Raw genomic sequence first — 24,603 nt, forward strand, 5'->3', positions numbered from 1 at the left:
TGAACATGAAACTGAATGCGGTGATTGAAGCGATTATCATGGGAGGGAGCAGGGACCTGGATGCGACCATTGAGGCGGTTTGGATTTCAGTCGTGTTTTGTGTCAAATTCAGCAGCGCCATCTTTACTCCTGGCAGCTGCCTGAGGCACAGTCACGTTTCAGTCGATGCATTTGCGCATGTACCAGTGATGCAGCACCTATTTGGTTACGTTGCCAACAAACGCGCCATTAATATATGTTTGCTGCTTTATACCATTTTATTTTTCTGAGTATGAACCATGAACTACCCGTCCATTCCCCGACTGGTAAATGGCAGCCTATACGGCCCAGAATGCACCGCGCGCAAAAATACGACCTATCTCCACCCCAAGAACAGCAACACGCAGGCGTCAGAAGGCTCCGGCCCACGGAGTCCGCTTATCTCCGCGGAGCATGCGCGGTGCCGCTCCCGGAAGCTGAGCGCAGCCTCGGTCATACCGAGTTTCAACGGCTCTCAGGCCCTGAATCAGAGCCGCCGGGTTCGGCGGACGTGCGGCGAGAATCCCGGGGGAAGGGAGGGGCCGCATTAAAGTGATGGTGCAGCGACTTCAGTCTCCGAGCCGCCATTTCCCAGTTTCTTCTCCCGTTTCCTCCGAGTCAGGAAGCCTGTGAGTTGATTGGCTGGTAAGTTTTGTAACTTTGTTTCCCTTTCTCCAAAGTTCGGAAGTTTGTCCAAGGAGCTGGAAATTAAACATTCCAGTTTTCATCAGAATAAGGGGCAGCTTCCTGAGATTTAACTGACACCAATAGAAGGGAAGTGAGTAGCCGGTGAGTCGTCTTTTATTTTTAAGTATTGAGGTTTATTATTTATTTATTTAGAGATACACCGAGTCTGTGCCGACCATCAACCAGCCATTTATATTAATCCTACATTAATCCCATATTCCTACCACATCCCCTCAATTCCCCTACCACCTACCTACACTCGGGGCAATTTACAATCGCCAATTTACCTATCAACCTGCAAATCTTTGGCTTTGGGAGGAAACCGGAGCACCCAGCAGAAACCCACGCGGTCACAGGGAGAACCCAGAATCGCTGGAGCTGTGAGGCTGCGGTGCTCACCACTGCGCCGCTCGTCGTAGCAAGTTTATTACCTAATAGCTGGAGCAATTGCAGGGCTGCTGCAACCTCTGCAGTGAACATCCTGTGCAATAGAAAATAGAAAACATAAAACATGGCAGGCTATAAATAAAGAGCGGGGCTCAATGCCCTTACTTATCTGGTAGCGGAGCGACGACTGGTGGACCTGTGAGGAAGCTGATCCAGAGCGGCGACAGGCTCCCTGTGCCTCTTGGCATGCGCTGAGACTCGAAAGAGGGAAAAAAAGGACTTAGTGATATCATGGGAAATTTTCAAGATGACGGAAAGCGTCACAGACGGGAGTTTAAGAGAAGTGGTTGCACCCAAAGTGCAGGCAGATAGATGGGTGACCGCTAGAAGGGGCAGGCAGTCAGTGCAGGAATCCCCTGTGGCTATCCCCCTCTCTAACAAGTATACCGTTTTGGATACTGTTGGGGGGGTGGCCTATCAGGAGAAAACAGCAGCAGCCAGAGCAGTGGCACCACGGTTGGCACTGTTGTTCAGCAAGGAGGGACAAAGTGCAGAAGAGTAATAGTTATAGGGGACTCTATAGTCAGGGACACAGATAGGCGCTTCTGTGGATGTGAAAGAGACTCCAGGAAGGTATGTTGCCTCCCTGGTGCCAGGGTCAAGGATGTCTCTGAACGGACAGAGGGCATTGTGAAGTGGGAGGGTGAACAGCCAGAGGTTGTGGTACACATCGGTGCCAATGACATAGGCAGGAAGAGTGATGTCCTGCAGGGGGAGTTTAGGGAGTTAAATAGTAAGTTAAAAAACAGGACCTCTTGGGTTGTAATCTCTGGATTACTCCCTGTGCCACGTGCCAGTGAGGCTAGAAATCGGAAGATAGTGCAGCTAAACACGTGGCTGAGCAGCTGGTGTAGAAGGGAGGGTTTCAGATATCTGGACCATTGGGCTCTCTTCAGGGAAAGATGGGACCTGTACAAGAAGGACGGGTTGCATCTAAACTGGAAGGGCACTAATATCCTGGCTGCAAGGTTTGCTAGTGTCATTCGGGAGGGTTTAAACTAGTGTGGCAGGGAGGTGGGAACCAGAGCAGTAGGACAGCTAGTGAAGTAAATGAGGAAGACATAGTAAATAAGGCCAGTGGGACGAAGAGGAAGAGCAGGCAGGGAGATGTTGCTGAGCACAGCGGGACTGGTGGGCTGAAGTGCATTTGTTTCAATGCGAGAAGTATAACAGGTAAGGCAGATGAACTTAGAGCTTGGATTAGTACTTGGAAATATGATGTTGTTGCTGTTACAGAGACTTGGTTGAGGGAAGGGTAGGATTGGCAGCTAAATGTTCCAGGCTTTAGAAGCTTCAGGTGGGATAGAGGGGGATGTAAAAGGGGTGGGGGAGTTGCATTACTGGTTAAGGAGAATATCACAGCTGTACTGCGGGAGGACACCTCAGGGATCATACAGCAAGGCAATATGGGTGGAGCTCAGGAATAGGAAGGGTGCAGTCACAATGTTGGGGGTTTACTGCAGGCCTCCCAACAGCCAGCGGGAGGTAGAGGAGCAGATATGTTGACAGATTTTGGAAAGATGTAAAGGTAACAGGGTTGTAGTGGTGGGTGATTTTAACTTCCCCAATATTGACTGGGACTCACTTAGTGCTAGGGGCTTGGATGGGGCAGAATTTGTGAGGAGCATCCAGGAGGGCTTCTTGAAACAGTATGTAGATAGTCCAACTAGGGATGGGGCCATTCTGGACCTGGCATTGGGGAATGAGCCCGGCCAGCTGGTCGAAGTTTCAGTGGGGGAGCATTTCGGGAGCAGTGACCATAATTCCATAAGCTTTAAGGTACTTGTGGATAAAGATAAGAGTAGTCCTCGGGTGAAGGTGCTAAATTGGGGGAAGGCTAAATATAACAATATTAGGCAGGAACCGACGAATTTAGTTTGGGGGCGGCTGTTTGAGGGTAAATCAACATCTGACGTGGGAGTCTTTCAAACGTCAGCTGATTAGAATCCAGGACCAGCATGTTCCTGTGAGGAAGAAAGACAAGTTTGGCAAGTTTCGGGAGGCTTGGATAACACGGGATATTGTGAGCCCAGTCAAAAAGAAAAAGGAAGCATTTGTAAGCGCTGGAAGGCAAGGAACAGATGAAGCACTTGAGGAATATAAAGACAGTAGAAAGGAACTTAAGCAAGGAGTTAGGAGGGCTAAAATGGGTCATGAAAAGTCATTGGCAAACAGCATTAAGGAAAATCCCAAGGCTTTTTATACATATATAAAGAGCAAGAGGGTAACCAGGCAAAGGGTTGGCCCACTCAAGGACAGAGTTGGGAATCTATGCGTGGAGCCAGAGGAAATGGGTGAGGTGCTAAATGAGTACTTTGCATCAGTATTCACCAAGGAGAAGGACTTGGTGGATGATGAGCATAGGGAAGGGAGTGCAAATAGTCTCAGTCATCTCATTATTAAAAAGGAGGAGGTGTTGGGTGTCTTGCAAAGCATTAAGGTGGATAAGTCCCCAGGGCCTGATGGGATCTACCCCAGAATACTGAGGGAGGCAAGGGAAGAAATTGCTGGGACCTTGACAGAAATCTTTGCATCATCATTGGCTACAGGTGAGGTCCCAGAGGACTGGAGAATAGCCAATGTTGTTGCTTTGTTTAAGAAGGGTGGCAAGGATAATCCAGGAAATTATAGGGCGGTGAGCCTTACATCAGTGGAAGGGAAATTATTAGAGAGGATTCTTCGGGACAGGATTTACTCCCATTGGAAACAAACGAATTTATTAGCGAGAGGCAGCATGGTTTTGTGAAGGGGAGGTCGTGTCTTACTAATTTGATTGAGTTTTTTGAGGAAGTGACGAAGATGATTGATGAGGGAAGGGCGGTGGATGTTGTCTATATGGACTTTAGTAAAGGCTTTGACAAGGTCCCGCAGGGCAGACTGGTGCAAAAGCTGAAGTCACACGGGATCAGAGGTGAACTGGCAAGATGGATACGGAACTGGCTCAGTCACAGAAGACAGAGGGTAACAGTGGATGGGTGTTTTTCTGAATGGAGGGATGTGACTAGTGGTGTTCCGCAGGGATCAGTGCTGGGACCTTTGCTGTTTGTAGTATATATAAATGATTTGGAGGAAAATGTAGCTGGTCTGATTAGTAAGTTTGCGGACGACACAAAGGTTGGTGGAGTTGCGGATAATGATGAGGATTGTCTGAGGATACAGCAGGATATAGATCAGTTGGAGACTTGTGCGGAGAAATGGCAGATGGAGTTTAATCAGGACAAATGTGAGGTAATACATTTTGGAAGGTCTAATGCAGGTGGGAGGTATACAGTAAATGGCAGAACCCTTAGGAGTATTGACCGGCAGAGAGATCTGGGCGTACAGGTCCACAGGTCACTGAAAGTGGCAACGCAGGTGGATAAGGCAGTCAAGTAGGCATACGGCATGCTTGCCTTCATCGGTCGGGGCATAGAGTATAAAAATTGGCAAGTCATGCTGCAGCTGTACAGAACTTTAGTTTGGCCACACTTAGAATATTGCGTGCAATTCTGGTCACCACACTACCAGAAGGACGTGGAGGCTTTGGAGAGGGTACAGAGGAGGTTTACCAGGATGTTGCCTGGTCTGGAGGGCATTAGCTATGAGGAGAGGTTGGAAAAACTCGGATTGTTTTCACTGGAACAATGGAGGTGGAGGGGCGACATGATAGAGGTTTACAAAGTTATGAGCGACATGGACAGAGTGGATAGTCAGAAGCTTTTTCTCAGGGTGGAAGAGTCAGTTACTAGGGAACATAGGTTTGAGGTGCAAGGGGCAAAGTTTAGAGGGATGTGTGAGGCAAGTTCTTTACACAGAGGGTGGTGAGTGCCTGGAACTTGCTGACAGGGGAGGTGGTGGAAGCAGATACGATAGCGACGTCTAAGAGACATCTTGACAAATATATGAATAGGAAGGGAATAGAGCGATATGGGCCCTGGAAGTGCAGAAGATGTTAGTTTCGGCAGGCATCAAGATTGACGCAGGCTTGGAGGGCCGAATGGCCTGTTCCTGTGCTGAACTGTTCTTTGTTCTTTGTTTGTGATTGGTTGGGTAATTAACAACTGTTAGTCAATTTAATTAGCTTTAAAAAATAAGGGAAAGTTGTTTTTTGTTTGAAAAAAGACCTCGAGTGAAAAAGTGAGTTCCAAGAGTGTGTTTTTTTTCAATTAGAGTAATTTAGATTGTCGTCGTAGTGTTTGGAGTAGAACAAGCCTCCAGTGTAATTAATATCTTTTAAAGGGAGTAACTAATTAATCCAAAGGTAAGTCATGGCAGGAGAGCTCAGCCCCGTGATATGCTCCTCCTGCGCTATTTGGGAAATCAGGGATGCTTCCAGTGTCCCTGACGACCATGTGTGCAGGAAGTGGATCCAGCTGCAGCTACTGACTACCCGCATTATGGAGCTGGGGCTGCAGGTGGATTCACTGTGGAGCATCCCCGATGCTGAGGACGTCGTGGATAGCACCTTTAGAGAGGTGGTCACACTGCAGGTAATGGCTGCACAGGCAGAAATGAGATGGGTGACCACCAGATGGAGTAGTAGGCGCAGGCCGGTAGTGCAGGAGTCCCCTGTGGCCATCCCCCTCTCAAACAGATATACCACTTTGGATACTGTTGTGGGGAATGACCTCCCAGGGGAAAGCAGCAACAGCCAAGTTTGTGTTACCATGCATGGCTCTGCTGCACAGCAGGGCAGGAAAAGGACTGGAAGAACTATACTGATAATGGATTCTATCGTTAGGGATACAGATAGGCATTTCTGTGGCCACAAACGTGACTTCAGGATGGTATGTTGCCTCCCTGGTGCTTGGGTCAAGTTAGTCACGGAATGGCTGCAAGACATTCTGAAGGGGGGGTGAACAGTCAGAGATCGTGGAACACATTGGTACCAATGACGGAGGTAAAAAGAGGATGAGGACCTGAAACAATAATTGAGGGAGCCAGGTAGCAGATTAAAAAGCAGGACCTCAAAGGTTGTAATCTCTGGATTACTCCAGTGCCACATGCTAGTGAGTATAGGAATAGGAGGAAAGAGCAAATGAATGCGTGGCTGAAGAGATGGTGCAGGAGGGAGGGCTTTAGCTTCCTGGATCACTGGGTCTGTTTCTGGCAAAGGTGGGACCTGTACAAGTTGGATGAACATCCTTGCCGGGAGGTTTACGAGTGCTGTTGGGGGCAGTTTCAACACATTTGGCAGAGGAATGGGATACAGAGTGGAGGTATAGGAGCGGGTGATGCTCAGTCAAATATAGAAGAGAAACTGAGTCAGTCTGTTAGGCAGAGCAAATATAGACCTGTTAAGGCACAAGTGACAAATGCAAGGTTGTATTGCATTTATTTTAATGCATGACAGATGAATTGAGGGCGTTGATTAGCACATGTGATTATGATATAGTTGCTATCACAGAGATGGTTGAGAGAAGGGCAGGACTGGCAGCTCAATATTCCAGGCTATAGAATCTTCAGGTGTGACAGGAGAATGGATAAAAGAGGAGGTCGCATTGCTCTGTTGATCAAGGAGTCGATTACTGCTGTAAGGAGGGATGATATCTGAGAAGGTTCTTCACATGAGGCCAGATGAGTAGAACTTAAAAACAAAAAGGGGGCAATCACTTGGCTGGGAGTGTACTACAGGCCTCCAAACAGTCAGGGAGAGATAGAGGAGCAGATATGTAGGTAAATCTCAGAGAGGTGTAAAAATAATGGAGTAATAATATTAGGGGATTTCAACTAACCTGATATCAACTGGGATGGTCTGAGTGTAAAAGACTTAAAGGGGCGGAATTCTTAAAATATATACAGGAGACTTTTTTGAGCCAGTACCGAGAAAGTGCAACAAGAAAAGGCGCAGTACTGGACCTAATCCTAGGGAATGATGCTGGACAAGTGGTAGAAGTGTCAGTGGGGGTGCATTTCGGGGATAGTGACCATAACTCTAAGAAAAAGACAAAGGCGGGCTGGAAATAAAAGTACTGAATTGGGGGAAGGCTGATTTCAATATGATAAAACAGGATCTGGCCAAAGTGGACTGGGAGCAGCAACTTGTAGGAAAGTCTGCATCAGACCAGTGGGAGTCATTCAAAGAGGAAATAGTGAGGGTTCAGAGGCAACATGTACCCGTAAAAGTGAAGGGTAGGACCAACAAGTCCAGGGAACCCTGGATGTCAAGGGATATAGAAGATTGGATCAGAAAAAAAAAGGAGGCTTATGCCAGATTCAAAGTGCTGAAAACAGCAGAGGACCTGGAGGAGTATAGAAAGTGTAGTGGGGTGGCGGGGTGGGGTACAAAAAAAAGTAATTAGGAGAGCAAAGATGGGGCATGAAAAAACACTGGCGGGCAAGATCAAGGAAAACGCTAAGGCATTTTCTAAGTATATTAAGGGCAAGAGGATAACCAGTGAAAGAGTGGGGCCCATTAGGGACCAAAGTGCCAATCTGTGTGTGGAGCCAGAGGACATAGGTGAGGTTTTAAATGATTACTTTGCATCTGTTCACTATGGAGAAGGATGATGCAGGTGTAGAGATCAGGGAGGGGGATTGTGATACACTTGAACATATTAGCATTGAAAGTGAGGAAGTATTAGCTGTTTTAGCGGGCTTAAAAGTGGATAAATCCCCAGTCCCAGATGAGATGTATCCCAGGCTGTTATGTGAGGCAAGGGAGGAGATAGCAGGGGCTCTGACATAAATTTTCAGATCCTCTCTGGTCACAGGAGAGGTACCAGAGGACTGGAGGACTACGAATGTGGTGCCATTATCAAGAAGGGTAGCAGGGATAAACCAGGTACTTACAGGCCAGTGAGTCCAACATCAGTGGTTGGGAAAATATTGGAAAAAGTTCTGAGGGACAGGATTAATCTCCAGTTGGAGAGGCAGGGATTAATCAGGGATAGTCAACATGGCTTTGTCAGGGGGAGATCGTGTCTAACTAACCTGATTGAATTTTTCAAGGCAGTGATTAGGTGTGTAGATGAGGGTAAAGCAGTTGATGTAGTCTGCATGGATTTCAGTCAGCTTTCGATAAGGTCCCACTTGGGAGAGTGGTGAAGAAGGTCAGAGCCCATGGGATCCAGGGCAATTTGGCAAATTGGATCCAAAATTGGCTTAGTGGCAGGAGGCAGAGGGTGATGGTCGAGGGTTGGTTTTGCGAGTGGAAACCTGAGACCAGTGGTGTGCCGCAGGGTTCGGTACTGGGACCCTTACTGTTTGTAGTGTACATTAATGATTTAGATGTGAATATAGGAGGTATGATCAGCAAATTCGCAGTTGACATGAAAATTGGTGGTGTCGTAAATAGTGAGGAGGAAAGCCTTAGATTACAGGACGATATAGATGGGCAGAGCAGTGGCAAATGGAATTTAATCCTGAGAAATGTGAGGTGATGCATTTTGGGAGGACTAACAAGGCAAGGGAATATACAATGGATGGGAGGACCCTAGGAAGTAATGAAGGTCAGAGGGGCCTTGGTGTACTTGTCCATAGATCACTGAAGGCAGCAGCACAGGTAGATAAGGTGGTTTGGAAGGCATATGGGATACTTGCCTTTATCAGCTGAGGCATAGAATATAAGAGCAGGGAGGTTATGGTGGAGCTTTTATAAAACGCGAGTTAGGCCACAGCTGGAGTACTGTGTACAGTTCGAGGCACCACACAATAGGAAGGATGTGATTGCAGTGGAGATTCACCAGGATGTTGCCTGGGCTGGAGCATTTCAGGTATGAAGAGAGACTGAAAAGGCTGGGGTTGTTTTCGTTACAGCAGAGAAGGCTGAAGGGGGATATGATTGAGGTATTCAAATTTATGAGGGGCATTGATAGGTTCGATAGGAAGAAACTTTTTCCCTTCGTGGAGGTGTCAATAACCAGGAGACATTGATTTTAAGGTAAGGGACAGGAGGTTTAGAGAGGATTTGTGGGAAAAAACAAGTTTCACCCAGAGGGTGGTTGGAATCTGAAAAGCACTGCCTGAAGAGGTGGTAGAGGCCGGAACCCTCACAACATTTAACCATGTATTTAGATGAGCACTTGAAACACCATAGCATACAAGACTATGGGCCAAGTGCTGGAAAATGGGATTAGAATAGTTAGGTGCTTGATGGCCGGCACGGACACGATGGGCCGAAGGGCCTGTTTCTGTGCTGTATAACTCTCTGACTCTATTTACAGCACAGGAGGAGGCCATTCTGCCCATTGTATCTGTTCATCCCACTTTCCAGTTGTTCCGACCTCACAGATTGTCAATATGAAAAATGAGATATGAATCCCCAGACCACACTAATAAATTAGACAAGATTTCACATTTTCAGTCTTTTGTTCTAATAACTAAACTAAAAGAAATCCACAATTATCTAAATAGCACTTTGATTGTAAATTGTGGTGACAGCTATTTACAAAGATATTTTCTTTACTTATTCAACACTTGACTATCTCACACCACACTGATACATTACACAGTCCTTTTTGATGACAAAAGCCTTTGCAGTTACAAGTCCCAAATTCCTGCCAATGGTGGGGCTGCTCCGACCTCTGGAGTGCACATCCTGTGTAATGTGCCAACTCCAGATAACCATTTGTGTAGGAAGTATCATTGGGGGAGGTGGTGACATCGGGGTAATGTCACTGGAACATGGGTTCGATTCCCACCACGGCAGATGGTGACATTTAAATTCAATTAATAAATCTGCAATTTAAAAATCCATCTGGTTCACTAATGGGAAATCTGTTGTCATTACCTGGTCTGGCCGACATGTGACTCCAGATCCACAGCAATGTGGCTGACTCTGAAATGCCCTCTGAAATGGCCGAGCGAGCCTCTCAGTTGTCAAGGGCAGTTTGGGATGGGCAATAAATACTGGCCGAGCCAGCAACACCCACATCACATGGATGAAGATAAAACAAGTTGCAGCAGCTCGAACTCCGGTTTTCGGAGCATGAACTGCAGCTGGTGTCACTGCGGTGCATCCATGAGGTGAGAGATTTGTTGGTAGCACGTTTATAGATATGGTCACCCTGCAGCTTAAGAGTATGCAGGGAGAGAGGCAATGGGTGGCCAACTGACAGTCAAGAAGAAACAGGCAGGGAATGCAGGAGACCCCTGAGTGCATCTCACTCTCCAACCAGTATTCAGTTCTGAATACTGATGAAAGTGATGGTTCATCTAAGGAGTGCAGCCAGAGTCAAGGCCATGGCAGCACAGTTGGATCAGCTTCACAGAGGGTCACAAAGCTGACTGACTGAGCAATAGTGATAGGAGATTTGATAGGGGAATACACAGGCGTTTCTGCAGCCGCAGACGTGAATCCAGGCTGGTGTGTGGCCTCCCTCAGGACAATGTACAGCAGGGTGCATGCACAGTCATCCTGGGCCAGGAAGCAGGAGGAGAGTATGTTGTGAATTTCTATCCTGGACTGACAGTGATGGTTTTTGTAAACTCCTTTTACAGGGGCTTAGAAGCAGGGGATATGCAGATGGGGAATCTCGAGCCAAACATCACATCAAGATCTGACAGAGTCACTCGATACATCAGGGCCTGAATATCATCGGCCTTTGAATGTGGAAGGAGAAAGGTTTGTCTGTTCTGTCTATGGGAAAAGATTTCAGGTATCAGTGAGAGTGGAAAAGCACTGAGATACACAAAGCCCTGGTTAGACCACACCTGGAGTATTGTGTTCAGTTCTGGGCACCACACCTGAGGAAGGATATAATGGCCTTGGAGGGAGTGCAGTGTAGATTTACCTGAATGATACCTGGACTCCAAGGGTTAAATTACGAGGAGAGATTACACAAATGAATCAGAGTCATTACAGCACAGAAGGAGGACATTGATCTTTTTGATTCCATCCCAGCTCTCTGTAGAACAATCCAGTCAGTCCCATTCACCCACTCTATCCCCGTAGTCCTGCAGGTTTATTTGCCTCAAGTGTCCATCTAATTTCCTTTTGTAATCATTGATCGTCTCCACTTCCACCACCCTCGTAGGCAGTGAGTTCCAGGTCATTACCACTCACTGTGTAAAAAAACTGCTTCCTCACATCCCTCCTGTATCTCAAAACCTGAATCTGTGTCCACTAATCCTTGTATCATCAGCTAATGGCAACAGCTTTTCTTGGTCTGCCTTATCTAAACCTGTCATCATTTTCAACACCTCTATCAGATCTCCCCTCAATCTCCTTTGCTCCAAGGAGAACAACACCAGCTCCTCCAACCTAACCTTGTAGCTAAATTCTCTCATCTCAGGAACCATTCTGATAAATCTCTGCACCCTCTCAAGGACCTTCACATCCTTCCGAAAGTGTGGTGACCAGAACTGGATGCAATACTCTAGTTGTGGCCTAACCAGAGCTTTATAAATGTTCAGCATCACTTCCTTCCTTTTGTGTTCAATACCTCTATTTATGAGGCCCAAGATCCCATTTGCTTTGCCAGCTGTTCCCTCAATACATCCTTCCACTTTCAGTGATCTCTGCACATGAACCCTCAGGTCCCTCTATCCCTGCAAACTCTTTAGAACTGTACCATTAAGTGTATGTTGCCTCTCCCTATTCCTTCTGCCAGAATGATTCACCTCACTGTGAGGGTTGTAGTCCCTGGAATTCAGAAGATTAAGGGGTGATTTAATCAAAGTTTTCAAGATATTAATTGAAACTGATAGGGTAGATAGAGAGAAACTCTTCTCCATCACCTGCAATACTCGGCAGCATCGTCTAAAACTTAGAGCCATAACTTTCATTAATCCACCCCTGGGCCCAGTGAACCTGAGCATTAATCCACCCAGGCTGAATGTACACAGAATTACAGCCCAGAAACAGGCCGTTCAGCCCCTCTAGTCTGTGCTGCTGTTTATAATCCACATGAGCCTCCTCCCAATCTGATTACCTTGTCCCACTCTGTCCCCATATCCCTCTATTCCCTTCTCCCTCATAAATGTATTGAGCATCCCCTTAAACACATCATTGTTATCACCTTCAACCACTCCACATGGCAGTGAGTTCCACATTCTCACCACTCTCTGAGTAGAGAAATTCCTCCTAAGTTCTCTATTTGACCTGTTAATGTCTGTATTATATTGCTGCCCCCTTGTTCTGACTGACTGATAATTTTAAAGACCTCTATCAGATCTCCTCCTCGTCTTCTCTTTTCCAGAGAAAGGATCCCCAGCCTGCTCAATCTTGCTGGATAGTAACATCCTCTCTGGTGACATCTTTGTAAATCTATTCTGCACTTTCTTCAGTCTTCAATATCCTTTTTTAATCTGGAGACCAGAACTGCTCACAGTCCTTCTTAGTGAGGTTCTCTATAAATTTAACATTCCCTCCCTGCTGTTACATTGTATTCCTCTAGAAAAGAACATCAACTCTTTCTTTGCTCTCTTATCCACTTGTGTTGCTCCTTTTAGTGATTTATGTGACTCTGTTCCCAGATCTCTTTGCTCCTCTGCTCCATTTAATTTCTTACATTCTAACCAATAACTGGCCTCCTTATTCCTCCTCCCACAATGAACCAGTTCACATTTCACTATGTTGAATTTCATTTCCCATTTATCTGTCCAGTCTGCCAGCCTGTTTCTGTCTTCCTGGATTTCAATGCACTCCTCCTCATTATTAGTTCTATCATCCAGTTTGGTGTCAACTACAAGTTATGAAAACATCCCTCTAATTCCTGAGTCCAAATGTGGGTGAAGAACAGAATTCCCAGTGTACTTCACACTATAGTTGATGTCCCGGGCACTCGGGTTTCTGTATAATTTATTTAATAATTTTCTCCATTTACTTTCTGACCCTGATCTCAATGGGATGACACAAAATCATCCATTCAATATTTGGAGCTTTCAGTGCAGGATTCATTACCCAGGACTCCCGTGATAAGGGTCATTCCCTTTTCAATGACCACAGGGGCTGAGTGCATTGGCGTGGGATCGAACTGTGCACTGAGCATGTCCAGCGTAGGTAATGGAGATGGACTGAGATGGACCAGGTGGCTCGGGAGGTGAGAGGAGATGTGGGTACAGGGGAGGAATTGGAGCCTTGGGTGGACTGGTCGGCCAAGAGGCCCCGTGTTTACCTCATGGTGACAGGTCCGGGGGAGAGGGGTCACTGGCCGCTCTCTTGGACAGGGCGGGGTCAGGGTGCAAGCACAGCCATCTTGGTGAGGGCACAGAGAGCAAACGGGACCTGACAAATTCTGTTTCCAACTGGGTCCGAGTGCCCAGGAGATGGGGCATCCTGGACAATAGGGTTTTAAGCAGCTTCACCCACTCTCAGGCTGCATCTGATGTTTGCAGCCTTGAAGAGTCCATGGGCCATGTATATATTCAGTGTGAGAGGTTACAGCCCCTGTATCATTACCTGAATGGGCTGCTCCTCAACTTAGAATCCTGGAAATTTACAGTACGGAAGGAGGCCATTCGGCCCAGCGTGCCCTCGCTGGCTGAGCCATCCAGCCTAATCCTTCTTTCCAGCTGTTGGTCCATCGTGTTATGATCCTGTATTTTTTTTCTAGGAAGAATGCAGTGTGCCTTTAAGGCTGGAAAAGGAACAGTACTGCTTTAAGGCAACAAGCTCCAGAGACTGAGTCAAAGAATGTATTCTCGTTGCCCCGGGATACAGCCACTCAGACTGAAGATCGAGAGGTACATTGTTTCCAATTGACATTTGAAACTGGTTGAAAAACTAGCATTTGAGACACCGTTAACAGAGACAGACACAGATGATCATCCAGCATATACTGAAGGAAAAGAGAGCTCTCTCTTGGTTTATTTAGACCCTAATTATTATACTCTCAAAATTTTTTTTATATCAAGTCAGATTAATTTCATAAAAGAAGATAACCAATTCCTTTAACTACTGAACTGTAATTGTTGAAATTTATCGCTGGAGAAGAACAGCATCAATTCAACTGCTGAACTAGACTATGAACTGCTCTACTGTTTTATTTTCTCCCCCCACCACCCCCCCCCCCCCCCCCCAATCAGACGGCTGTAAGGACTTCAAGCAACCTTGGACTATTCCACTTAGGACGATTTCACTTCAGCAGGAGCGTAAATATGCAAAGACACTATTTTTTCTGTTTAAAATGTTTATATGTTAGTAGTGTTTAAGAAGTTAGTTTTTCGAATTAAACACTTAATTCGTTGATCTAAAGACACCTGGTTTGGTTTGCCTTATTCGGGGGTTAATAGATGGTACAATTTGGCTGGATCTTTCCTTAATTTGGAATGTTTAAAATGTCAGGCGATCTGTGAGGGACAGGACTGAATCAACAGTGTGTTTCTCCCACCACTAGCAAAACTGTATATTTTGATTGGGGGGCTTTGACTTGAGCGGTTGGTCGTAATAATACACTTGTAGGTTCGGGCACTAATTGTTTTGAAGGTTTCTGCCTCTACCACCCTCCCAGGCAGTGAGTTGTAGATCCCCACTGCCCTCTGGTTGAAAACATTTCCCCTCAAATCCCTTTTAAATTTCCTACCTCTTACCATAAATTGATGCCCCTGGTTATGGGCCCCTCAACCAAGGGGAATAGGTCCTTCCTAACCACTCTATTTCGACCCATCATCATTTTCTACACTTCAATTCGGTCTCCCCTCAGCCTCCTCTGTTCCAAAAAAAACAACCCTCACCTATCCAATATTTCCTCAGAACGAAAATTCTCCAATCCAGACAACATCCTCGTAAATCTCTTCTGTACCCTCTCTAATATAGCCACATCTTTCCTACAGTGCAGTGACCAGAACTGTACACAGTCCTCCAGCTGTGTTCTAACCAGTGGTTTATACATTTCCAGAGTAACCTCCATGCTCTTATGTTCTCTGCCTTGGCCAATAAAGGCAAGTATCCCTTCCGCCTTATCTACCTGCCCAGCCATATTCAGGGATCTATGAACATGCACTCCAAGTTCCCTCTGTTCCTCTATACTTATCAATATCCTACCATTTATTGTGTATTCCCTTGCCTTGTTGGCTGTCTCCAAATACATTACCTCACACTTGTCCGGATTGAATTCCATTTGTCACTATTCTGCCCATCTGACCAGTCCATTGATATCTTCCTGCAGTTTACAGCTTTCTTCTTCATTATCAACTACATGGTCAGTTTTTGTATCATCTGCAAAGTTTTTAATCAAACCCCCTACATTCAAGTCCAAACCATTGATATATAGAACAAAAAGCAAAGGACCCAGTACTGATCCCTGCAGAACCTCACTGAAAACAGCCTTCCAGTCACACAAACACTCATCAACCATTACCCTTTGCTTCCTGCCTCTGAGTCAATTTTGGCTCTAACTTGCTGATTTGCTTTTATTTTCATGACCAGTCTGCCTAGTGTGACCTTATCAATGGCCTTGGTTACAGTTTAGCCCCATTCTCCTAATCTCTGGCCACTCGGTGTGGAGGTGGGGTGGGGAGGTTGGAGGATCTTTTCTGGGACCTGCTCTTGGGCCTGGTTAAAACTCCACCCACACCCACAGCCCTTTCGATCACATGCCCTTCCAAAACCCCCAGTCCCCCCAATGCCCTCCTCTCCCTCACCTCATCCACCCCAAACCCACCCAGGTTTGTATATTTGAACACTCAGTTCTCACCTTCTCCATCTCTCTCTCGCTCAGGCTGAGAAACAATGTGTAGGTCCAGGATGTACAGGGACCATGTTGGGAGTGGGGGTGTCACTTTAGCTGCTGCCCTGTCTTCCGTGGTCTTGTCTGTGCCAGGGTGGCCTTCTGCAACCGGTGGACACCTCAGGATACGGAGTGTCTCGTGGACACTGGGAGCAATGTTCTGGTTTAGTTGGGAAGGTTCCCTTTGCTTCTGTTACAATTTGTTGCTTAATTTGGCTTCTTTTAGTTTGAATGGACCACATGTTTGGGGGAAACAAGAGAGGAAAGAATGTTCCATAGAAACTAGAACTGTCTATTCTGAATTTCTACCCTGGACTGACAATGCTGACTTTTGTAAACTCCTTTTACAGGGTATTAGAATGGGAGTATTTATTGACGGGAAATTCAAACCAAGCATCACATCAAGATCTGACAGAAACACTCGATTCATCAGGACCTGAATATCATCGGACTGAGAATGTAGAAGGAGAAATGTTTGTCTGTTCTGCCTGTGGGAAAAGATTTCAAACATCAGTGTGACTGGAAAAGCACCGAGACACACACACCCGAGTGAGAGTGTTCCAGTGACTGACTGTGGAAAGAGCTTTAACCAGTTACACAGCCTGAGAAAACATCACACCATTCACAGCGGGGAGAAACTGTACACGTGTTCTGTGTGTGGACGAGGCTTCAACTGATCATCCAACCTGGAGAGACACAAGGACACCCTCACCATGGAGAAACCGTGGAAATGTGGGGACTGTGGGAAGGGATTCGGTTCTCCATCAAAGCTGGATATTCATTAACTCAGTCACACTGGGGAGAGGCCGTTCACCTGCTCAGTGTGTAGGAAGGGATTCACTCAGTTATCACACCTGCTGACACAGCAGAGAGTTCACAAGGGTAGGTTGGAGAAGTTGGGGTTGTTCTCCTTGGAGCAAAGGAGATTGAGGGAAAATTTCATAGAAATAAACTTGCAGGGCTTTGGGCTGATGTGGGGCAGTGGGACTGAGTGGATTGCTCCCTGGAGAGCTGACATGGAATTGATGGGCCAAATGGCCTTGTTCTGTGCTGTAAATGATGCTGTGTCTCTGTGACTGTGTTTTGAGACAGGATATCCCAGCTCTCCACCCTGGGATTCTCAGTATGAACAGGATTCGGAGTGGGGAGGACTCACTAACCATGGTTTACTGTAAATGTTAAAGTTAATATCAAAATTAAAGGAATGGAATTGCACAAAGATGGGTGGCAGGTCAGAATGTTGGACAGAATATAGAAAAACAGTAAAGAATGACTAAAAGATTGATAAGGAGTGCAGATTGTAAACAGAGTCTGGAGGTATGTGTTTGCTGAGTGGTGAGTTCAGTGAAGGGGAGAGGAGGTGCTCCTTTTTTTTCTACTTTTTCAGTCCTCCAGTATTTGGTTCTTGTTTCTGTGCAGTGGAAGAAGCTGGTTGGTGAGTAACTGGTCAAATATTCTCCTTCTAAATAGTCGGTTAAGTTAAGGTCTGGCACGGCAGCTTGGCTGAGTACAAAGCACAGCTTGTGACATGTGGGATGTCGTGGACGCACCATGTGTCCTAGACAAACACATCTGCAGGAAGTGTCACCGGCTGCACAAGCTTGAGCTCTAGGGTTTGGATCTCGAGCAGTGGCTGGAGTCACTGTGCAGAGAACGACATGGATAGCAGGTTTAGGGAGGTGATCACACCACAGGTTAGAAGCATGAAAGAGGATAAGGAATGGGTAACCGACAGACAGTCTAAGAGAACCAGGCAGGTAGTGCAGGAGTCCCCTGATATGATCTCACTTGATAATCGGCTTTCCATTTTGGATACTGGTGAGGGTGATGGTTCCTCAGAGGAGTGCAGACAGAGCCATGTTTTTGGCACCACAGGTGGCTCAGCTGCACAAGAGGGGAGGAGGAAGAGTGGAAGAGCAGTCGTGATGGGGCATTCATTAGTCAGGGGAACACAGAAGTCTTTCTGCAGCCGTAGGTTGGACTCCAGGATGGTGTGTTGCCTCCCTGGTGCCAGGATCAAGGATGTCACGGAACGGCTACAGGACATTTATCTGGGGGAAGGTCAACAGCCAGAGGTCGTGGTCCACGTTGGCACCATTAACATAGATGGAAAGGGTAAATGAGGTCCTGACAACAAATTTTAGGGAACTAGGAAGGAGATTAAAAAAGCAGGGCCTCAAAAGCAGTTATCTCAGGATTGCTCCTACTCCCATGTGCAAGTGAGCATGGGAATACAAGAATTGACCGATTGAACAGGTGGTTGGAGAACTGGTGTGGGAGGGACGACATCAGATTTCTGACGCACTGGGACTCGTGCAGGGGCAGGTGGGACCCGTACAAGATGGACGGGTTGCTTCTTAGCAGGACTGGGACTAATATCCTCACAGGGAGATTACTCGTGCTGTTGGGGCGGGTTTAAACTAGATTGGTAAGGGGATGGAAACCTGAGAGGGAGTTCCAATTGGAGGGAAGCAAAACTGGTAACTTGTCAGGGGTATGGCAACCAGGGAAAATATCAGACAGAACACCAAGGTGCACAGAATACTGGGGGAGATAGATAGCACTTGAGTGGGAATAGCAAGTTCTCAGGTGGGATCAGAGTCAGGGAGAAAGTAATAAAGTCTAAATCAGTGTTAATGTGTATGTATGTGAATGCACAGAGTGTGGTTAATAAGATTGGTGAGGTCCACGTGCAGATTGCCATGTGCATATATGATCTTGTGGCGAGAACAGAGACATGACTCAAAGAAGGGCAGGACTGGGTGTTAAATATTCCTGGATACAAGGTGTTCAGGAAAGGGAAAGGGGTGGCGGAGTATTGATTAATGAGAACATTGCTGTGTTGGAGAAAAAGGATGTCCCATTAGTGTCCAGAACAGAATCAATTTGGCTAGAACGAAGGAACAAAAAAGGTGCATTTACATTGCTCAGTGTTGTCTATAGGCCACCAGCTAGTGGGAAGAACGTGGAGGAAAAATAATGCAAGGAAATTACAGAGAGGTGCAAAAATTATAGGGTAGTTATAATGGGGGACTTTAATTATTCAAACATATAGTGGGATAGTAGTAGTGTAAAGGGCAGTGAGGGACAAGTGTTCCTCGAGTTGTTCAGGAAAATTTTACACAGCAGTGTGTTGCTCGTCTAATGAGAAAGGAGGCATTCCTAGACCTGGTTCTTGACAATGAGGTGGGCCAAGTGGATCAAGTATCAGTAGGGGAGATTGATCATTGTATCAACAGAGAACAGCACAGGAACAGGCCATTCAGCCCTCCAAGCCTGCGCCGATCTTGATGCCTGCCTAAACTAAAACCTTCTGCACTTCCGGGGCCCATATCCCTCTATTCCCGAAAATAAAAGCAAAATACTGTGGATGCTGGAAATCTGAAATAAAAACAAGAAATGCTGGAACAGCTCAGCAGGTCTGGCAGCATCTGTGAAAAGAGAAGCAGAGTTAACGTTTCGGGTCAGTGACCCTAAGGTTCCGAAGAAGGGTCACTGACCCGAAATGTTCACTCTGCTTCTCCTTTCACAGGTGCTGCCAGACCTGCAGAGTGGTTGCAGCATTTCTTGTTTTTATTCCCTCTATTCCCTTCCTATTCATATATTTGTCAAGATTAAAGAAGGCAACAGACAATCTCATAATTACTCATTTCCAGCCACCCTGACATCCACTCCCTGAGATTGTATTTTTATTCTTTCATGGGATGTGGGCATCGCTGGCAAGGCCAGCCTTTGCTGCCCATCCCTAATTGCCCCTAACAACTGAGTGGCTTGCTAGGCCATTTCAGAGGGCAGTTAAGAGCCAACCACATTGCTGTGGGTCTGGAGTCACATGTATTCCAGACCTGGTAAGGACATTAGTGAACCAGATGGGTTTTTACGACAATCGATGATAGTTTCACGGCACTATTTCTGCGACTAGATTTCTTAATTCCAGATTTTTTCTATTAATTAATTGAACTTATTAATTAATTGAATTCAAATGCCACCAGCTGCCGTGGTGGAATTTGAACCTGTCTCCCCAGGGCATTGGCCTGGGCCACTGGATTACTTGTTCAGTGACATTATCACCATGCCATTGTTTTGCCCCAGAAGGCATAAGATTTAGGCTGACTATTGAAAAGGACAAAGAACAATCCAGAGAAACAGTAATTAACTGGGGGAAAGACAACTTCAATGGCGTAAGAATGGAGCTGGCTGAATAAGTGAGATTCAAAAGTTGCCAGGAAACCTGATAGCTGAACAATGCGTTACCTTCAAAAAAATACAGTTCGGGCACAGTTAACATATGTTACCTCGAAGTGGAAACGCAAGGCAAATAAATCCAGAGCTCCCTGGATTATAAAAGAGGTAGAGATTACGATCAAGAAAAAGTGTGCTGTTTTCCTTGAAGAGAAGGCTGAGAGGTGATTTGGTCGAGGTATTCAAAATCATGAGAGGTCTGGACAGCGAATCATACCTTACAGACAATGTCCCAGACACTGCCATCACCATCCCTAGGTGTCCCACCAGCAGGACAGACCCAGCAGAGGTGACGGCACAGTGTTATACAGTCAGGAGGGAGTTGCCCGAGACGTCCTCAACATGGGCTCCGGACCCCATGATGTCTCATGGCATCAGGTCAAACAGAGTAGATGGAGAGAAACTGTTCCCACTGGTGAAAGGATGGAGGACGCGAGGGAACAGATTGAAAGTAATTGGGAAGAGAAACAAAAATAACATGAGGAAAAACTTTTCCACCCAGCGAGTGGTTAATGTGTGGAATGCACTGTCTGAGAGTGTGGTGGAGGCAGGTTTAATTGAAACATTTCAAAGGGAATGAGACAGTTTTATGAAAAGGAACTAATGGAGCTGCGGGCTGACAGGTCCCGGATGCTGATGGATTCATCCTCGGGCTTTCAAAGAGAAGCAAATGAGGGAGGAACTGCGCAGAATCTGTCCTCCTGTCCCGCCCCCTTTTCCAATTGGTCCGGAGCTGTTGTTAATCACCCAGACATTGTGAGGTCAGAGGTGAAGTCCCGGTGCGCAGGCGCATTGCGGACCAGTGTTTGAAGCCAGAGGGTGAAGGCGGCGGAGAGACGTTTCTGCAGCCGGTAAGTGGCGGCTGGTGGGCGGGGAGGCTTAAGAAACACCCGGTGTAGGCCTCAACACCCCCAATAACAAACTCCCGGTCCTGTGTTTGCACCGAGCGGGCGGGAGCTGCGGGAAACTGAGCTCAGTTATAAAGGGGCCTGAGGGAGGAACCATTTGGGACACAGCACAGGGCAGGAGGTCCCCCCTCCCCCACTCCCTGCTTCCACAAAGACTCCCCTTGGACTGGGCCACACCTGGGCAGGGCTGGCTCAAGGTGCAGGAAGCTGATAGGCTGAGCTGTGGACTGGGAGGAGTGGGGGGTTTGACTGACAGGCCTGGGGAGGGGGATATCAGGGCAGGTACACACACTGCTCCCCCTTTTCCTCCTGGGATCTTTTACTGGAGTCGTGTTGCTGAGTGTTTCTAAACTCTGTCTCCCTATCCCGGTAATGTCGGTGGATTGTAGGTTGCTGTGAGTGTTGGACTATATTGTCTCTCCTCATTCTTCCTCCTCGCACTCCGAGTTCCAGGCTGCAGGCACCAGCTGTTTGATGTGCCTGAAACATTAAATATGTTTCTCTCTTCACAGAGACCTGCTGAGTATTTCCAGCATTTTCTCCTTTTCTCTCAGATTTCCAGCATCTGCAGGACTTTGCTTTTGTTTTATTGCACGAGTTGCTCACAGAATCAAAGGCAGTGAAGGTGCTCGAGCTGGACGGAAGCAGTCGTGTCAGATCCTCAGTGGGTGAGAAATCGCCGAGTGCAGGGGAGGAATGAAGCTGGTGGATGTGCAGGGAGGCTTCAGAAATATCCGGTGTTGGCCTCCACACCCCCAGTAAGTAGCTCCCAGTCCCGCGTTCCAAGGAGAACAATCCCAGCTTCTCCTTGTAGCTAAATTCCCTCATCCCTGGAACCATTCTGGTAAATCTCCTCGACACCTTCTCAAGGACCTTCCCATCCTTCCTAAAGTGTGGTGATCAGAACTGGATGAACCAGAGTTTTATAAAAGTTCCCCTTAACTTCCCTGCTTTTGCACTCAATACCTCTATTTATCAAGCCCAAAATCCCATATTATTTGCTAACTGTTCTCAATATGTCCTGCCACCTTCAATGATCTATACATATAAACCCCCAGGTCCCTCTGTCCCTGCACGCTCTTTAGATCTGTGCCATTAAGCATTTATTGCCTCTCTCTATCCCTTCTGACAACCTGGAAATTTTCAGGATGTTAGAACTGATAGTATAGATCAGGAGTGTCCAGCCTTTATGCATTAGGGGCAACATTCTAAATGTTGTCCTACATAGGGGGCTGGAGGTGAACAACTTTCGGAAAGGTAAACGTATTAGAAATTTATTTTACTGTTCATCAAAATAACAATAATGTGCATTTTTGTGAATAAGCTTTAAATGAGGAAACTAATGTATTAACTTACTTTCCCAACTCTATGTTGAATACTGATTTAGTGAGTTACCTGGCATGGTTTTTGCTTGCAGTAGCAGACATTGTCTGCCTGCACACTTGATGTAGCGATGCAGAGAATTCCAGATAGATTCCATTTGTGAGGAGAGATCTTGATCTCGCACTCTCCCTGTCTCCTGCTCTCTCTATTTTATTTAGAGATACAGCACTGAAACGGGCCCTTTGGCCCACCGAGTCTGCGCCAAGCAACAACCACCCATTGACACTAACCCTACAGTAACCCCATATTCCCTACCACCTACCTACACCAGCGGCAATTTACAAAGGTAAGTTGGCCAACCAACCTGCAAGTCTTTGGCTGTGGACGGAAACCGGAGCACCCAGCGAAAACCCACGCGGTCACAGGGAGAACTTGCAAACTCTGCAAAGGCAGTACCCAGAATCGAAGCCAGGACCCTGGAGCTGTGAGGCTGCAGTTCTAACCACTGCGTCTCTCTCTCGCTCTCTCTCTCTCTCTCCCCCCCCCCGCGCGCTCTCCCCCGTTCTCTCTCTCTCTTTCCCCCCCCCACCGCTCTCTCTCTCTTCCCCATATCCCTGCGCTTTCTCTCTCTCCCGCTCTCTCTCTCTCTCTCCCTCTCCCGCTCTCTCTCCCTCTCCCGCTCTCTCTCCCTCTCCCGCTCTCTCTCCCTCTCCCGCTCTCTCTCCCTCTCCCGCTCTCTCTCCCTCTCCCGCTCTCTCTCCCTCTCCCGCTCTCTCTCCTCTCCCGCTCTCTCTCCCTCTCCCGCTCTCTCTCCCTCTCCCGCTCTCTCTCCCTCTCCCCGCTCTCTCTCCCTCTCCCGCTCTCTCTCCCTCTCCCGCTCTCTCTCCCTCTCCCGCTCCCTCTCCGCTCTCTCTCCCTCTCCCGCTCTCTCTCCCTCTCCCGCTCTCTCTCCCTCTCCCGCTCTCTCTCCCTCTCCCGCTCTCTCTCCCTCTCCGCTCTCTCTCCCTCTCCCGCTCTCTCTCCCTCTCCCGCTCTCTCTCCCTCTCCCGCTCTCTCTCCCTCTCCCGCTCTCTCTCCCTCTCCCGCTCTCTCTCCCTCTCCCGCTCTCTCTCCCTCTCCCGCTCTCTCTCCCTCTCCCGCTCTCTCTCCCTCTCCCGCTCTCCCTCTCCGCTCTCTCCCTCTCCCGCTCTCTCTCCCTCTCCCGCTCTCTCTCCCTCTCCCGCTCTCTCTCCCTCTCCCGCTCTCTCTCCCTCTCCCGCTCTCTCTCCCTCTCCCGCTCTCTCTCCCTCTCCCGCTCTCTCTCCCTCTCCCGCTCTCTCTCCCTCTCCCGCTCTCTCTCCCTCTCCCGCTCTCTCTCCCTCTCCCGCTCTCTCTCCCTCTCCCGCTCTCTCTCCCTCTCCCGCTCTCTCTCCTCTCCGCTCTCTCTCCCGCTCTCTCTCCCTCTCCCGCTCTCTCTCCCTCTCCCGCTCTCTCCCTCTCCCGCTCTCTCTCCCTCTCCCGCTCTCTCTCCCTCTCCCGCTCTCTCTCCCTCTCCCGCTCTCTCTCCTCTCCCGCTCTCTCTCCCTCTCCCGCTCTCTCTCCCTCTCCCGCTCTCTCTCCCTCTCCCGCTCTCTCTCCCTCTCCGCTCTCTCTCTCCGCTCTCTCTCCCTCTCCCGCTCTCTCTCCCTCTCCGCTCTCTCTCCCTCTCCCGCTCTCTCTCCCTCTCCTCTCCCGCTCTCTCTCCCTCTCCCGCTCTCTCTCCCTCTCCCGCTCTCTCTCCCTCTCCCGCTCTCTCTCCCTCTCCCGCTCTCTCTCCCCTCTCCCGCTCTCTCTCCCTCTCCCGCTCTCTCTCTCTCTCTCTCTCCGCTCTCTCTCCCTCTCCCGCTCTCTCTCCCTCTCCCGCTCTCTCTCCCTCTCCCGCTCTCTCTCCCTCTCCCGCTCTCTCTCCCTCTCCCGCTCTCTCTCCCTCTCCCGCTCTCTCTCCCTCTCCCGCTCTCTCTCCCTCTCCCGCTCTCTCTCCCTCTCCCGCTCTCTCTCCCTCTCCCGCTCTCTCTCCCTCTCCCGCTCTCTCTCCCTCTCCCGCTCTCTCTCCCTCTCCCGCTCTCTCTCCCTCTCCCGCTCTCTCTCCCTCTCCCGCTCTCTCTCCCTCTCCCGCTCTCTCTCCCTCTCCCGCTCTCTCTCCCTCTCCCGCTCTCTCTCCCTCTCCCGCTCTCTCTCCCTCTCCCGCTCTCTCTCCCTCTCCCGCTCTCCTCTCCCCTCTCCCGCTCTCTCTCCCTCTCCCGCTCTCTCTCCCTCTCCCGCTCTCTCTCCCTCTCCCGCTCTCTCTCCCTCTCCCGCTCTCTCTCCCTCTCCCGCTCTCTCTCCCTCTCCCGCTCTCTCTCCCTCTCCCGCTCTCTCTCCCTCTCCCG

General features: G+C 48.1%; 1 long non-coding RNA gene across 2 annotated transcripts; it reads left to right on the forward strand.

Annotated features, from left to right (window-relative positions):
• Positions 1 to 458: 458 nt before the first annotated feature.
• LOC137349368 (uncharacterized) lies at positions 459 to 16,993 on the forward strand. Of its 2 annotated transcripts, XR_010969356.1 has the most exons (4): positions 459 to 663; positions 10,573 to 10,696; positions 13,629 to 14,166; positions 16,094 to 16,993. It is a non-coding gene; the product is annotated as an uncharacterized lncRNA (long non-coding RNA). The 2 variants fall into 2 exon arrangements; XR_010969357.1 differs by lacking the exon at positions 10,573 to 10,696.
• The last annotated feature ends 7,610 nt before the right edge of the window (positions 16,994 to 24,603 follow it).

The sequence above is a fragment of the Heterodontus francisci genome, chromosome 34, assembly GCF_036365525.1.
Source record: "Heterodontus francisci isolate sHetFra1 chromosome 34, sHetFra1.hap1, whole genome shotgun sequence".
Taxonomy (NCBI): domain Eukaryota; kingdom Metazoa; phylum Chordata; class Chondrichthyes; order Heterodontiformes; family Heterodontidae; genus Heterodontus; species Heterodontus francisci.